General features: G+C 40.9%; 1 protein-coding gene and 1 pseudogene across 2 annotated transcripts in view; both read right to left on the bottom strand.

Annotated features, from left to right (window-relative positions):
* Positions 1-13115, bottom strand: part of Armc4 (armadillo repeat containing 4) — a 166874-nt gene that overhangs the window by 58981 nt on the left and 94778 nt on the right. The window lies entirely within an intron of this gene.
* On the bottom strand, positions 11808-12625 carry LOC116883390 (annotated as a pseudogene).

Genomic DNA, 13115 nt, shown 5'->3' with positions numbered 1-13115 from the left:
TATATGCAATCTTAAGGCAAGTTAAAAAAAAAACCTAAACAATTGTGAAAAGGGGGAAAATAGAGATTACTTATCTCCTGATCTCAAAATGCATTATAGGGCCACAGTGATGGCATCATGATGGAGACCATTAGAACTAAGCAGAGTCCCAGATAAACCTGCTTGCTGATAGTAAATGACTTTTGATATGAGTGTCAAGACCATCCCAACAAAAGGTGCTGGGAAAACTGGATATACACAAGCAAAAGCAATGAAGTTGGACCCCACTTTCCACTTTATTAAAAATTAACTCAAAAAATAGATAAAGGCTTAAGTATAACACCTGAAAATAAAATTCCTAGATCAAAAAATCAGAATGTACAATGTACCCAAGGTCATCGACACACTGACCTAGGTCTAGTGCCTCCTTGCATGTGAGACAGGAGATTTACCACCTGAGCTATATCCTCAGCCCATTAAGTTTGAAGTTAGATAATTTTATGTGCATAGAAATTTTGCTTAGAGGACTGGAAACTGGATGGGAAATGGGAAATGAATCAGCCAGGCTCCCTGTCTTAGTCTAACAGTCCAAGATGCTCTCTGCCTTCACAGTTCAGTTTAGAAAACAGAAAGTTCCCTTGTGTCCTGGTCTTACAGCCTTGTAGTCCCACATTTCCACAGGTTGGGGTGCCATGCATCTGTCCCACTATTCTGGCCTACTTCCAGGTCTCAAAGATAGATGGATCCCATACACTGTCTATGTCTCCCAGTCCTGTGTTCTCAAACTTCAATCACAACAGCTTGATACATAAGCTCTCAGGGTCCTGTGTCCCATGGCCTTAGAACTCTGAAATCCTCTAATTATGATATCCAGAGGGTGTTTGTTTGTTTTTCAATTTGGTCCCAGAATCTGGTCTAATACAGATTTGATTTCACCTTTCACAAAGTGTTTTGAAAAGGAGATGATCCAAAGTGAAAATAACCAAACTGAAGCCTACTCCTACCCTAATCAACATCTGACAAGATTTAGAAATGAATCCTTTCAACTAATAAAGCAGAGACAGACCTGAAACATAGGACTCGTAAAGTTGGACTTCTGGCCTTTGACCTCTAAGGTCTTGAGAGGTATATAATATGTGATTTTTGCCCCCTTCAAAATGTAACCTTCTTTCTCCAATTAAACTGATTAACCCCTTACTTACACTGCCTCATAAAAGAAAGAATATTCCTCCTACTTTTCAAAACACACTGGCCTTATTTAATATGTAAAATGGCCAACAGATGTTTTTCAAGTCCCACAAGAAACATAGGTGTAGCCTGGCTGGAGGAAGTGTGTCACTGTGTAGGCAGGCTTTGAAGGTTTGTAATGCTTAAGCTCCACCCAAGGTGGAAGACAGCCTCCTCTTGACTGACTGCTGAAGACAGTCTCTCTTGGTTGCCTTTGGATCAAGATGTAGAACTCTCAGCTCCTCCAGCACCAAGTCTGCCTACAAGCTGCCATGCTTCCTGCTGTGATGACAATGGGTCAAATCTCTGAAACTGTAAGGCAGCCCCAGTTAAATGTTGTTCTTTATAAGAGTTGCCTTTATCACGGTGTCTCGTCACAGCAATAAAAACCCTAAGACACTGCAAGTATGAGAACTTAGTCTGAATTCCCAGAATCCATATATGTTACATATGCCTGCGCTGGGGACACAAACAGGCAAATTCTGAGATTTTTCTGCCCCGCCATCCTACTGAGCCTCAAGTTCTGTGAGAGACACCCAAGTTCTTGAGACATCGAAGAGAATAAGGCTGCAGGCAGTAGAGAAAAGCATCTAAGGTAAATGTACCCATGTACAACCACTGCATACACTATGCCCATACACACCACACAAACCATACACATAAAATTAAGTAAATGAGTAAATAAACAAACAATAAATGAAATAATGGCCTACAGGCTGGGATGTCACTCAGGAGTATCAAGCATAAGAATTGAGTGCGAGGTCAAGAATAGTAAAATAATGTTAACAGTAATGATGTTCTCTTTTGTGCAAATTTGGAGAGGTAATACATAAGGACACAAAGATGAGAATAAGTTTTTCTTATCAGAAATGATTGAAATATAGCAAGTTTACAGGTATTAAAATTAAGGTAGCCCTACTCGTGGATAACATGTTCTCTATAAACTCTATGACAGAATACTGCATCAGGGAAGGGAAGGTGGTACTTTTGAGAGGCTGGAGAAGCCCAGGGTGCAGTAGGAATAAGCTCATGTGAGCTTATTTCTTACACTTAGAGCTACATCCATCCATTTCAGACTGGTGAACCTGAGTGTAGCTGTATAATTCCCTCTAGCAACATGCAACATGGAGGAGTGTCCACAGAGCTGAGATTTTTCCAGGCAGGGGCAATGGGCAGGAAGAGGATCAGCAGCATGTAGGGCCTGTAGGCATTCAAAATGGAGCGAGGGCCATAACAGGTCATAGAATCTAATGTGCTCAAAAAGGGAAATGAATGGAAACCAAGAGGACAATGGCCAGAGAGCAAGGACTCAGTGCATGGCCCCTTGCTGAGGTCAAAGTTCAAGCCAGGGTATGGGGTCCCAGTCAGATGTCTGTGGCAACTTGACATCTCCAGTTTCTGGTGGTAACAAGGACGGTGTGAGGTCTTGGGTGTTTAACTTGGGTTAAAAAATCAGGTTGGAAAGGATGATAAGACCAATGTTACAGACACGATGGTTAACTTAATAAAGAGTCACCAAATATGCTTTTCAAATTAAAGGATGAGGGGTTCTGTAAGTGGGAAATGGTGGACACACAACTTTGCATATATCTCTATTACAGTACCCAACAGGAATAGGGTGTGTGTTCTTGATTTTTTTTGTTGTGGCAATCCCATTCCTTGCTAGACTCCAAAGCCACATCATAGCTGAAAGCGAGAGGTGTGCACGCTGGATGCTGGAAATCCAGGTCAAAGCACAGGCAAGCTTCACAGCAAGTGGCTCTTCCAGCTGTGCTCTGAACATGGTCTTTTCAAATGCATAGCTTGTAATGTATATTAATATTGCTTTATGGGCTTTTTAGCACCTATACTTAGCATTTGCTGTCATGTCCCCGTCTGAAAATCTGTTATATAAAAAAGGAGGAAAGAAAACAAGTATGGAAAAATATGGCTTGACACTTTCATCTTTAAAGAGTTTGGAAGCTGGGGTCAGAAGAGGAGTGTACTCAGAAGCAGTTAGTAAGCTAATGTGGCACCAGTCCCCAAACATGTGGGACAACAGAAGCACACAGTGTGCTCCACAGAGGCCCGGCTGGTCTTAATGAGGCTGGTTCTTGTTAGCTGTGCATTCCGTGGCCACGTTTGGCCATATCAAAGCTCCTAGGCATGCGTAGGGATTGGTGGACTCAGTCGGAGACTAAGCCCTCCGCAGGCCTTTTTCAGGTTCTCCCTGGCTCCCTGAGTGGCCATGGCTCGTTGGTTATCTGAAGTTAAACAAAATGATGTCACATTCCTAAACTGTTTGGTCAGCTGTGCTCTGTCACACCTGTGGTCAGGAACCTGGCTCTGTCTGCACTTCGGGCTCGGCATTCCTGGCTAAAATTGCCCAAGCATGTCTTCCAGCCATAGAAAAATTAACGTCTCCTTGGGGAAGTTGTAATCAACAGGCTCTCACTGACTTCTCAGTTGGCGCCGATCCTTACGTGACTCGAGTTTCCCCCTCTCTACCCCCAAGATCAATATTCAAACGGCATCTTCTCAACAAGTAGCAAAATTAGGCTCGAGGAGGCCATGAGACCAAATGATCTCATGGACACATTACTGATCTGGAAAACTTTCCGTTTTCTTCCTAATTCTGTAACCGGTTTCTATATGACTTATTCTGAAATAAACATATCTGTTTCCTATTTAATGCACACAGATTTAGCTATTATAAATTAATACGAATTATATATTTCACATTTTTGTGAACTATAGTGCTTCTTATGAAAAGTGATTATATTTAAACTTTCCTTCTCTTTCAGTGAAACTTTTAAAACTCATAAACAGAAAGGGCTGAATTAAGAGAGCCGCTTTAATATTGTATACTGCAGTGGTTCTTGACTTCTTAGTGCAGGCGTCAAACAACCTTTTCACATGGGTCACCTAGGACCATCAGAAAACACAGATATTTACGTTATGGTTCATGACAGTAGCAAAATTACAGTTATGAAGTAGCAACAGAAATAACTTTACGGTGGGGAGGGGGTCACCATAACATGAGGAATTGTTTTAAAGGGTCACAGCATTTGTAAGGTTGGGAACCACTGGCCTAGTGACATTTGTCAAAAGAAATGTTAAAAATGCAACTGTTTAGGGAGAAATACCATTCTTATAAATGCTGCCCAAAGGCGTTAAGGGATTGTGAATGAAGACACAGCTTGCAGCCCTCCGAGGCGCTGGCTACTTCTCAGTAGCAAACTGCACTTGGTGCACAGAGCAGCAGCTGCAGGGCATTTTCCTTAGCAAGTAAGGATTGCATGCGTGTGACCTGCCAGGTTCGGCTGTCTCTGTCTTTGTCACTACTTCAGAACGCTGAACATGGGCTCAGCTGCTGGATTCCTCCCAAGATGTGTTTGATCCTGCAGCTGGAAAGCAATGGCTCCCTACTTGCATTTCCAGAGTTGTAGACATTAAAATTAGCCCCACAGTCAGGTTTACAGGAAGGACTAAACAGTGTCGCTCAGAGGTCAAACCTTAGGATCAGGATCTCTGTGGAGTTTTTCTATACTTATCAGAATTGAAATTTTTCTTTTCAAATCCTTGTGTGGAGATTGTAAACAGTAAGATTTTAAATACGACTCCCTAAGAGAGTATACGGTGAGTGTTTCTGTAACCAGGTGACCTTCAAAGGTTGAACACTGAGTAGCTAATCCCCTGTCCTAAACATTCATTCATATTCAGACAGACTGCCACCTCATGCTCTGGATTCTTAATCACGTGAACAATGAGTAGCAAATCATTGGTCAGAAAGATATGCTTCACCTAGTATACCATTTCTCTAAGTTATTAAAATTGATCGAAGTTTTGCCTTTCTAAGTGAAGAAGGTTTAGCTTTGCACAGCCCTTGTGTACTGCTGAAATGGTCAGTAGTTTTCACTGTTACCTTTAACAATCCGGCCCACTTGCTTACGTGCTTAATTATCAAATAGTTACAGTGCAAAGTGTAACGCCATCGTGTTCTGCAAATCCCTGCCTCATTATTCGTTGCTGAAGTCTTTGATTCTGGGGTTCTGCTGCCTGGTGGCCTCACGGATAAGGATTTTCTAATGAGATGTAAAACATTCACTTGAAGCAAATTTAACAACTGACTTTCTTAAGCAATCAGTTGACTGCTTATTCTTATGAATATGTTAGCAATACAGAAGTAGGCAACACCTGTTTTGAACAGTTATATTTTCCTGAGGTTTCATGACATTGAAGCTGGGAGTGGGAAGGGTGGGTGGGTGGGTGGTGGGGTGGGGACAGTCCCTAGACATAGGTGCTTTCAGCCCCTCCCCCCAGTTCTGATCCATGACAGAAAATTTCTGGCTTCTGCAGTCTTACTATCATAGCCCTGAATCCTAACAGTAAAGTTACTAATTGCATAATGGTTTCATGACCTGTGACTCGAGGTTAGTAAATCTGAAGTTGCTTGTGAAAGCATCACATGTGAAAACTGAGACCAGGGTTTCTTACGGAATAAATAAAGGAGAAAAGTCTTCCCTTTTAGACAGTGGAGCCAGGAGCATACCTAGGTAAGGAGTGGAGAGGAAGCGGGAAGCATATGCCAGGCTTCTTCCAGTTTCCTTATTTTATTGAAAACAAGAAGCCCTGGGACACTCAAGCAAAGTTCCTTGCCTGTCCCTCAGGGTTTATGATCTCAGCAGCAAAAAAATTCAACTTATCTAAACACCATAAAACAGTGTACAAAACTGGCTAAAAGTGTGAAACTGGGTATAATCACATGGGAAAACTTTTGGCTGGTGAAATAATGGAACAGAAGACACACATGCATGTTTATAATTATCTGAATCTTGGTCCACATTACTTCAGATGACTCAAAGGCAGTTGAGTCAAAGATATACTGCATTTAGACACAGTCGATATCATGCCAACTGCAGGATACATTCCTAGGGTCCTACACTCAAATTTCTGCTAGTGAAGCATAGGTAGTTTTACCTTCTTTTCTACATGAAAGAACACTCTCAAGACTCCAGTGAAATTGTTTCATTTCAGCTCATTTTGTTTTTAAACACTAGAAACACGATCACATAAATAATCGATAGCTATGTGCTAAGACACACTGAGCAGAGAAAATGAATGGTATGTCAGTAACCCGGAGGCCCACACCTGTCATCCCAGTACTGAAGAGGGTAAGATAAGAGGAGTACCAGGGGTCAGGGGCCAGCCTGGACAAGAGCGATAGTTCTTGACTTTGAAAAATTATATTAGTCACACCCCAAGTGCTCCACGGGGCCTGCATCTATTGGTTGTCGTATCTGAACAGCTATTCTCCACATTCCAGGCAGGTTCACTAGCTAGAGCTTTCTTAGATTGTGTCTGAACTGAGTTCTGTAGACATAGTAATGTGATATATTTTAAAAATATGAATGTGAGTTCTTTTTGCTTGCCTCCCTGACATCTTTTGAGCCCTACTCATGAATATTCCTTAGCCTTGGGAGAATAAACTGAGTGGTCAAAAGATGTAAAGAGGAAGACCAATACAATATTCACCTGCTGACCTTGGAAAAGGGAACCCTTGAAAAGCCCAGACCCCTGCAGCTCAGGCTGCTTTCTTCCACCTACTTCAAGGGCCAGGCCAGCCCAGTTCCCCTATGCTAGACCAACAGCTTTAAAACTTTCCCTCAGATATCTCTCAATACATTTTAAAAATGTTTATTTTCTGCACCTAATTTTGAATCTAAAATGTTTTATCACAAATTTAATCAAATATATATGATATATAGCATTAATATTTTAACTATCAGTTTAGTTCATTCAAATTCTATAAATGTCCTTTCTATAACCCAAGCACAAAAGCCAAGTTCTTATTGAAAGCTAAGTGGATAATGTACTAGAGAAGTCTAACTTCAAGTTTTTAAATTCACATAAGGGCATTAGTTGGTAACTCTCTCACTTCTGATTAGGAATCAAAACCAGATGTATGATTGGTAGAGAAACACACATAGAAAGGCCATGTGTTTGCTTCCCGGATGAGTAAGGATGCAATTTTCTTGGTAATCCTCACAGAAAAGTCTTGACTTTGAGTCCACTGGACTGCCCTCAGGATTTTCACGCACTAGAACTGCTCTTTTGAATGGAACCCCCACCTCCAAATTTTTATACTGCTTAATCAATGTGTTTATACGACTAAGCCATAGCAATATCCACCTCTTCCCATCTCAGAGGTCACTCTATCTCTCTATATTACAGAAGACAAATGATAGATGGATGACTAATTTAACAGACAGATGGCTGGATACATAGATAATAGTCAAAGGGGGTAACAAATACAGATAGATGATAGATAACTTGATAAACAGATACACACAAATACCTCTGCCATAATGAACTGTCACATAAATCTGAATTAGCTTCTGTATTTCATGTAGTTTACTTATCACACAGTTTCTAGAAAGAACTATTAATTTTCCCTCTATTTCCTTCTCTCAATTAATTGCTCACCTTTAACCTGGGTTAAAGTCCCAATGGAACTAGTGATGACCATAAGTATCTCCCATTTAATATCCTCTTTTCAGTCTTCAAAGCATTGAATAATTGCCCTCTTTGGGCCAATGACTGTTGAATAATCCCTTATCTTGATTTGGTCTTTCCTGGGCTTTCTTGTAATCCCCTTTCCTAGGCAGGCAAACAGTCCACAGCCTTCCTTTCTTGGCTTGGCACTGTGGCTGGCACTTTCCTTTAGTCTACTCCCTCTCACTGTTACCAACCCTGACACCCTGCCTCCCTTTCATATGTTGATGACTCCCCCCCCCACACTTTGACAAATACCCAAATTTATATATTAACTCCTGGTCATTTCCCCCTGCACGAAAGCAAGCTCACCATCTTCTCCTCCCCCCAAATCACATTCCTATTGTGTTTAGTGAAGCTTACAACATGGGCCAGTTGTCAAAGATGAGCAAACAATAATACATTTTTCTATCTTTGCTGACTGCCTCCTCACATCTTCCTCCTCAGATTCCAGGTCTGACTATATTTCTCAGTTATTCCTCCTTCCAAGGCACGCTGCTGCTCTATTAGGTTAAATTCTAATTATGTCCATCTAGGCTCTTGCAATAGCTTCCTTAGTCACACACTCGTGCATTTTCAAATTTATCCATGCTCACTTAAGACTCTTCAGAAGCTCATGCTACCTAAGCAACAAGTGACACAGGAGGAGAGGATAGGTGTCAGTGAGAGGATAGGAGTCAGATCTCTTTCCTTCAAACAAGAAGAAAAACCTGGGGTTGCAAATCAACATACTAAGTTGGTGGTGATGTGGAATGAGCAGAGAGCATGCAATATTTGAGAGAAATTGGCTGAGGAGAATTGATCTCTAAGGAGAATTGGTCTAAATGAGGTTTGGAGAAAAGGGAAGTGGACTGAGTAATGTTTACAATTTGACTGGAGTTCACTTTAGGTTGATAGCACCAAAGACCACCCAAATATTTAGGACAGAATGATTTCACAAAAAACACGACTATGAAGATGAATGTTTCTCTTAATCCCTGGAGAAGATAACTACAAAGATTTGGAAATGAAGTCCAAGAGAAATAGAACACAATGTACATATAATAAAACCATGATGAGGAAATGCTATCTATATAAAATATTGTCATACCATTGGTACCATAAAAATCTACACAACACTGGATAATTCAATGATCAAGAATTAACTATTGAGACTGCCAAAGTCTGGCCCACAACTCTCCCTGCTTTCAGAAGGAAGCCTGTAGGGCCCCCAGGAACATCCAGCTTAGAACTTTCCAGTAATAATCCCCAACCAGTTGGGTCCACCTGGGGTACAGCCAGAACAGGTGAGCAGGAGCATCCTGTTCCCTAAGATTCATTATCAAGTGCTTGCTGCCTCCCCAAGGAATACTTCTGACATCAAGAACATCCAGCCATCATCAGATACAACCATATGGCTAAAGAACAATGTAAGAACACAATCAATGGTTCAGCTGGGGACACATGTTCCTCTTGGCTCGCACTGAAGCCCAGGAGCAGATCCTGTGCTCCACCAGCTTCCCAAACACTCAGTCCACACTAAGAGACGGCTTGACTCACAAGAGTTCTGACACACCCAGGGTCACAGGTGAGACCCCAAACCCCTGCTTCAATACCAGGCTTAACTGGGACCCAAGGGTCAAAGAAAATAGAAAACAAAAAACTCCTAACCCAAAATATCCAGGATATTGCTTTTGTTATGTTTAGGTGTGTTCCTTGAATTCCAGATCTTTCCAAGACTTTTAACATGAAGGAGTGTTGTATTTTGTCAAAGGCTTTTTCAGTATTTAATAAGATGGTCATGTGTGTTTTCTTTATTTGAGTTTGTTTATATACTGGAGTACTTTGATGAATTTCCATCCATTGAACCATCCCCTCATCATTGAAGAAGCCTACTTGATCAAGGTGAATGATCATTTTTAATGTGTTCTTGGATTTGGTTTGTGAGAATTTTATTGAGCATTTTTGCATTAATGTTCATAAGGGAAATTGGTCTGACATTCTATTTCTTTGTTGGGTCTTTCTGTGGTTTGAGTATCAGTATAACTATGGTTTCATAGAAAGAATTAGGTAGTGTTCCTTCTGTTTCTATTTTGTGAAATAGTTTGAGAAGTATTGCTATTGCATTTCTATTCCTGTGATCAAACGTCATAACGAAAAACAACTTAGGAGGAAAGAATTTTATTTTTTCTTCTTACAATTCTCAGGTCACACTTACTGGGTAAAGTCATGGAATGAACACAAAGCAAGAACCTAGAAGCAGGAAACTGAAACTGAAGTCATGGAAGAATGTTATTTGCTGGCTTATTGCTTTTGGCTTGCACAACTTGCTTTTGTATATATTCCGGGTCTACCTTCTCAAGGATGCCACCATCCACAGTGGGCTAGACACTTCCAAGTCAGTCTGTAACCAAGAAAGTGAACCACAAGGTTGCCTACAAGCTAATTTCATTTTCTTTCTTCCCTTACATACTGTATCCCAACCACAATTTCCCCAAGAAACAATCTGGAATACCCATTTTAATATCTAATAAAATAGGCTTTCAATAAAAAAAAATCATCAAAAGAGATGGAGGTCACTTCATATGCATCAAAGTAAAAAATTCACCAAGATGACATCTCAAGTCTGAACATATATGCCCAAAATGCAAGGATACTCACATTCATAAAATAAACATTACTAAAGCTTAAGTCATACATCAAAACCCACATATTGATAGTGGGAGACTTCAACACACAACTCTCACCAATGGACATGTCATCAAGCAGAAACCAAATGGAGAAATAATGAACCTAACGGAGGTTATGACTCAAATAGACCTAACAGATGTCTATAGATTTTACCTAAACACAAAAGAATATATCTTCTTCTCAGGGGACCTTCTATCATATACTTGGTCACAAAGCAAGCCTAAAAGATACAAGAAAATCAAAATATCCTCTTATATCTTATCAGACCACCATGGAGTAAAGCTGGAATTCAACAACAGAAACAACAGAAAGTCTACAAATTCATGAAACTGAACAACTTCTCAATGACCACTGACTCAAAGAGGAAATAAAGAAAAAATAATCAAAGACTTTCTAGAATTCAATGAAAATGAAGGCACAACATACCCAAACATATGGGACACAATTAAAGCAGTGCTACGAGGAAAATTCATAGCACTAAGTGCTTTCATAAAGAAATTAGCTCTCATTCTAGCAACTTAACAACAAACCAGAAAGCTCTAAAACAAAAAGAAGCAAACACACCTAGGATGGAAAAAAAAATCAAACCGAAGGCTGAAATCAATCAATTAGAAACAAAAAAAACAATACAAAGAATTAATGAAACAAAGGTCTGGTTCTTTGAGAAAAGTCAACAACATAGACAAACCCTTAGCTAAAGTAACAAAATGACAGAGAGACAGTATCCAAATCAACAAAATCAGAAATGAATAGGGAGCCATCACAACAGACACTGAGGAAATACAAAAAATCATTAGGTCTAATTTCAAGAGCCTGTACTTCACACAATTGGAGAATCTAAACAAAGTTATTGATATTTTTGATAGATACCACTTACCAAAGTTAAATCAAGATCAGGTAAACAATTTAAATAATCCTATTACCCCTAAGGAAATAAAATAAGTCACTGAAAGTCTCTCAACCAGAAAGAAAAAGAAAAAAAAAAAAAAAAAAAAAAAAAAAAAGCCCAAGCCCAAGGTTTTAGCACAGAGATTCTCTCTTCTATCTCTTGTATTCTGTTGGTGATGCTTGTGTCTATGACTTCTGATCTCTTTCCTAGGTTTTCTATCTCCAGGGTTGTCTCTCTTTGTTGATTTCTTTATTGTTTCTATTTCCAGTTTTAGATGGGGAATGGTTTTGTTCAATTACTTCACCTGTTTGGCTGTGTTTTCCTGTAATTCTTTAAGGGAATTTTGTGATTCCTCTTTAAGGGCGTCTACCTATTTACCTGTGTTCTTCTGTATTTCTTTTTTTTTTTTTTTTGGTGGGCAACTCTGTATTTATTATGTTTGGGAGACAGAGGGAGGGAGGAAACCCCAGCAGGAAGAAGACTGGGTACAGTCTGAAGTTCCTAGTCAAGAGCAGGAAGGTTTCTGCTATACCCATCATAGAATGAGCGAGGGGGCTCAATAGATCATCCCCTTTGTCTCTCCACCGGACTTCTTGAGCTTCTCAAAGTTCTTCAGGATGATGTCATATAACACAGCATAAGCGTTACGGATCTCCATGACCATCAGATGGATCTCCTGGTACTGCGCCTCCTCCAACTCCTGCACCAGCTGCCGATAATCACCCACGTAGGGCTGCTTGGCTGCTTTGGCCACGGCGTCACCCCTCTCGGAGAAGTACTTAAGAGATCTGCATTTGGAAGCCTTCCAGCTTGGTATGAAGGCTGGTCATCAGCTCAAACACCTTTTCCTGGACAGCCATGCCAAAATTATTCCCATCCTCTATCTGAGATATCTGTAGCTGCAACCAGGTTGAGTTGTTCAATGACATCCTTGATCTCGGGCTTTAGGCATTGCAGGAGGACCACAATCTTCTCAGTGCAGTTCACTGGCACAGGGAAGACCTTTGTCGTCTTCGTCCCCTTTCTTCTTTTCATCCTTCTCTTCCTTCTTCTGTTGTTTCTTCCATTCCTCCTTCTCTTTCTCCTTGACAGGATCAGGTACTGGAATGTCCAATGGAGCCTTCAGATTGCTCAGGTTGGCTTCGTTGAGAGCTGGCTCCTTTAAGAAGGCTTCCAACTCTGAGATCCTCTTGGGAAAATAGCTCCCAAGCAGGTTCTCTGTCTTACTACACAGGTCTTCACGAAACACATCCACCTTGGCTTGGGCTTCGGGAAGGACCCTCAGTGTAGCCATGGCCAGAGCCAGGGGCTGAGCGCCGCACTCGGAGCCTGGGATTGGAAAGCAAAGCAGGGGTTGGGGATTTAGCTCAGTGGTAGGCGCTTGCCTAGGAAGCGCAAGGCCCTGGGTTCGGTCCCCAGCTCCAAAAAAAAAAAAAAAAAAGAACCAAAAAAAAAAAAAAAAAAGAGAGAAAAAGGAAAGCAAAAGCACTTCGAAATCTCCATGGCCTTCCTGGGTTTGTCTGTATTTCTTTAAGCGAGTTATTTATGCCCTTTTTAAAGTCTTCTGTCATCATCATGAGATGTGATTTTAAATCAGGATCTTGCTTTTCTGGTGTGTTTTGATATCCAGGACTTGCTGTGGTGGGAGAACTGGACTCTGATGATGCCAAGTAGTCTTGGTTTCTGTTGCTTATGTTCTTGCACTTGCCTCTCACCATCTGGTGATCTCTGGTGTTAGCTGGTCTTGCTGTCTCTGACTGGAGCCTGTCCCTCCTGTGAGCCTCCTGTGATCTTAGGTGTGTCAGCACTCCTGGGA

This window comes from Rattus rattus, chromosome 14 (assembly GCF_011064425.1).
Source record: "Rattus rattus isolate New Zealand chromosome 14, Rrattus_CSIRO_v1, whole genome shotgun sequence".
Classification (NCBI taxonomy): Eukaryota; Metazoa; Chordata; class Mammalia; order Rodentia; family Muridae; genus Rattus; species Rattus rattus.
The sequence above is the reverse complement of the archived record's forward strand: the minus strand, read 5'-3'. Positions and strand labels throughout refer to the sequence as shown.